The sequence below is a fragment of the Borostomias antarcticus genome (genome assembly GCF_949987555.1).
Source record: "Borostomias antarcticus genome assembly, contig: scaffold_53, whole genome shotgun sequence".
Taxonomy (NCBI): Eukaryota; Metazoa; Chordata; class Actinopteri; order Stomiiformes; family Stomiidae; genus Borostomias; species Borostomias antarcticus.
Genome location: NW_028176149.1, coordinates 1570001 through 1575000, shown reverse-complemented (window position 1 = coordinate 1575000; position 5000 = coordinate 1570001).

The following is a 5000-nucleotide window of genomic DNA, read 5'->3' as shown; positions in this document are numbered from 1 at the left end:
AGATAGATAGATAGATAGATAGATAGATAGATAGATAGATAGATAGATAGATAGATAGATAGATAGATAGATAGATAGATAGATAGATAGATAGATAGATAGATAGATAGATAGATTGATAGACACAGCAGCCAATGAGACTGTTCCTACACAGCAGCCAATGAAGATATTCCTACACAGCAGCCATTGAGGATGTTCCTACACAGCAGCCAATGAAAATGTTCCTACACAGCAGCCAGATTGTGACATCACAGGGATGCTCTGTGATGTCACAATCTGGCTGCTGTGTAGGAACATTTTCATTGGCTGCTGTGTAGGAACATCCTCAATGGCTGCTGTGTAGGAACATCTTCATGTGCAGGAACATCTTCATCGTCCAGGAAGGGTATAAAAGGGGGCCGCGCCGCCCTGAGAGTCACTAGATAGATAGATAGAGATAGAGACATATAGATAGATAGATAGATAGATAGATAGATAGACACAGCAGCCAATGAGACTGTTCCTACACAGCAGCCAATGAAGATATTCCTACACAGCAGCCATTGAGGATGTTCCTACACAGCAGCCAATGAAAATGTTCCTACACAGCAGCCAGATTGTGACAACACAGGGATGCTCTGTGATGTCACAATCTGGCTGCTGTGTAGGAACATTTTCATTGGCTGCTGTGTAGGAACATCCTCAATGGCTGCTGTGTAGGAACATCTTCATGTGCAGGAACATCTTCATCGTCCAGGAAGGGTATAAAAGGGGGCCGCGCCGCCCTGAGAGTCACTAGATAGATAGATAGAGATAGAGACATATAGATAGATAGATAGATAGATAGATAGATAGATAGATAGATAGATAGATAGATAGATAGATAGATAGATAGATAGATAGATAGATAGATAGATAGATAGATGGATAGATAGACACAGCAGCCAATGAGACTGTTCCTACACAGCAGCCAATGAAGATGTTCCTACATAGCAGCCATTGAGGATGTTCCTACACAGCAGCCAATGAAAATGTTCTTACACAGCAGCCAGATTGTGACATCACAGGGATGCTCTGTGATGTCACAATCTGGCTGCTGTGTAGGAACATTTTCATTGGCTGCTGTGTAGGAACATCCTCAATGGCTGCTGTGTAGGAACATCTTCATGTGCAGGAACATCTTCATCGTCCAGGAAGGGTATAAAAGGGGGCCGCGCCGCCCTGAGAGTCACTAGATAGATAGATAGAGATAGAGACATATAGATAGATAGATAGATAGATAGATAGATAGATAGATAGATAGATAGATAGATAGATAGATAGATAGATAGATAGATAGATAGATAGATAGATAGATAGATAGATAGACACAGCAGCCAATGAGACTGTTCCTACACAGCAGCCAATGAAGATGTTCCAACACAGCAGCCATTGAGGATGTTCCTACACAGCAGCCAATGAAAATGTTCTTACACAGCAGCCAGATTGTGACATCACAGGGATGCTCTGTGATGTCACAATCTGGCTGCTGTGTAGGAACATCTTCATGTGCAGGAACATCTTCATCGTCCAGGAAGGGTATAAAAGGGGGCCGCGCCGCCCTGAGAGTCACTAGATAGATAGATAGAGATAGAGACATATAGATAGATAGATAGATAGATAGATAGATAGATAGATACATAGATAGATACATAGATAGATAGATAGATAGATAGATAGATAGACACAGCAGCCAATGAGACTGTTCCTACACAGCAGCCAATGAAGATATTCCTACACAGCAGCCATTGAGGATGTTCCTACACAGCAGCCAATGAAAATGTTCCTACACAGCAGCCAGATTGTGACATCACAGGGATGCTCTGTGATGTCACAATCTGGCTGCTGTGTAGGAACATTTTCATTGGCCGCTGTGTAGGAACATCCTCAATGGCTGCTGTGTAGGAACATCTTCATGTGCAGGAACATCTTCATCGTCCAGGAAGGGTATAAAAGGGGGCCGCGCCGCCCTGAGAGTCACTAGATAGATAGATAGAGATAGAGACATATAGATAGATAGATAGATAGATAGATAGATAGATAGATAGATAGATAGATAGATAGATAGATAGATAGATAGATAGATAGATAGATAGATAGATAGATAGATTGATAGACACAGCAGCCAATGAGACTGTTCCTACACAGCAGCCAATGAAGATATTCCTACACAGCAGCCATTGAGGATGTTCCTACACAGCAGCCAATGAAAATGTTCCTACACAGCAGCCAGATTGTGACATCACAGGGATGCTCTGTGATGTCACAATCTGGCTGCTGTGTAGGAACATTTTCATTGGCTGCTGTGTAGGAACATCCTCAATGGCTGCTGTGTAGGAACATCTTCATATGCAGGAACATCTTCATCGTCCAGGAAGGGTATAAAAGGGGGCCGCGCCGCCCTGAGAGTCACTAGATAGATAGATAGATAGAGATAGAGACATATAGATAGATAGATAGATAGATAGATAGATAGATAGATAGATAGATAGATAGATAGATAGATAGATAGATAGATAGATAGATAGATAGACACAGCAGCCAATGAGACTGTTCCTACACAGCAGCCAATGAAGATATTCCTACACAGCAGCCATTGAGGATGTTCCTACACAGCAGCCAATGAAAATGTTCCTACACAGCAGCCAGATTGTGACATCACAGGGATGCTCTGTGATGTCACAATCTGGCTGCTGTGTAGGAACATTTTCATTGGCTGCTGTGTAGGAACATCCTCAATGGCTGCTGTGTAGGAACATCTTCATGTGCAGGAACATCTTCATCGTCCAGGAAGGGTATAAAAGGGGGCCGCGCCGCCCTGAGAGTCACTAGATAGATAGATAGAGATAGAGACATATAGATAGATAGATAGATAGATAGATAGATAGATAGATAGATAGATAGATAGATAGATAGATAGATAGATAGATAGATAGATAGATAGATAGATAGATAGATAGATAGATAGATAGATAGACACAGCAGCCAATGAGACTGTTCCTACACAGCAGCCAATGAAGATGTTCCTACATATCAGCCATTGAGGATGTTCCTACACAGCAGCCAATGAAAATGTTCTTACACAGCAGCCAGATTGTGACATCACAGCGATGCTCTGTGATGTCACAATCTGGCTGCTGTGTAGGAACATTTTCATTGGCTGCTGTGTAGGAACATCCTCAATGGCTGCTGTGTAGGAACATCTTCATATGCAGGAACATCTTCATCATCCAGGAAGGGTATAAAAGGGGGCCGCGCCGCCCTGAGAGTCACTAGATAGATAGATAGAGATAGAGACATATAGATAGATAGATAGATAGATAGATAGATAGATAGATAGATAGATAGATAGATAGATAGATAGATAGATAGATAGATAGATAGATAGATAGATTGATAGACACAGCAGCCAATGAGACTGTTCCTACACAGCAGCCAATGAAGATATTCCTACACAGCAGCCATTGAGGATGTTCCTACACAGCAGCCAATGAAAATGTTCCTACACAGCAGCCAGATTGTGACATCACAGGGATGCTCTGTGATGTCACAATCTGGCTGCTGTGTAGGAACATTTTCATTGGCTGCTGTGTAGGAACATCCTCAATGGCTGCTGTGTAGGAACATCTTCATGTGCAGGAACATCTTCATCGTCCAGGAAGGGTATAAAAGGGGGCCGCGCCGCCCTGAGAGTCACTAGATAGATAGATAGAGATAGAGACATATAGATAGATAGATAGATAGATAGATAGACAGATAGTTAGATAGATAGATAGATAGATAGATAGATAGATAGATAGATAGATAGATAGATAGATAGATAGATAGATAGATAGATAGATAGATAGATAGATAGATAGATTGATAGACACAGCAGCCAATGAGACTGTTCCTACACAGCAGCCAATGAAGATGTTCCTACACAGCAGCCATTGAGGATGTTCCTACACAGCAGCCAATGAAAATGTTCCTACACAGCAGCCAGATTGTGACATCACAGGGATGCTCTGTGATGTCACAATCTGGCTGCTGTGTAGGAACATTTTCATTGGCCGCTGTGTAGGAACATCCTCAATGGCTGCTGTGTAGGAACATCTTCATGTGCAGGAACATCTTCATCGTCCAGGAAGGGTATAAAAGGGGGCCGCGCCGCCCTGAGAGTCACTAGATAGATAGATAGAGATAGAGACATATAGATAGATAGATAGATAGATAGATAGATAGATAGATAGATAGATAGATAGATAGATAGATTGATAGACACAGCAGCCAATGAGACTGTTCCTACACAGCAGCCAATGAAGATATTCCTACACAGCAGCCATTGAGGATGTTCCTACACAGCAGCCAATGAAAATGTTCCTACACAGCAGCCAGATTGTGACATCACAGGGATGCTCTGTGATGTCACAATCTGGCTGCTGTGTAGGAACATTTTCATTGGCTGCTGTGTAGGAACATCCTCAATGGCTGCTGTGTAGGAACATCTTCATGTGCAGGAACATCTTCATCGTCCAGGAAGGGTATAAAAGGGGGCCGCGCCGCCCTGAGAGTCACTAGATAGATAGATAGAGATAGAGACATATAGATAGATAGATAGATAGATAGATAGATAGATAGATAGATAGATAGATAGATAGATAGATAGATAGATAGATAGATAGATAGATAGATAGATAGATTGATAGACACAGCAGCCAATGAGACTGTTCCTACACAGCAGCCAATGAAGATATTCCTACACAGCAGCCATTGAGGATGTTCCTACACAGCAGCCAATGAAAATGTTCCTACACAGCAGCCAGATTGTGACATCACAGGGATGCTCTGTGATGTCACAATCTGGCTGCTGTGTAGGAACATTTTCATTGGCTGCTGTGTAGGAACATCCTCAATGGCTGCTGTGTAGGAACATCTTCATATGCAGGAACATCTTCATCGTCCAGGAAGGGTATAAAAGGGGGCCGCGCCGCCCTGAGAGT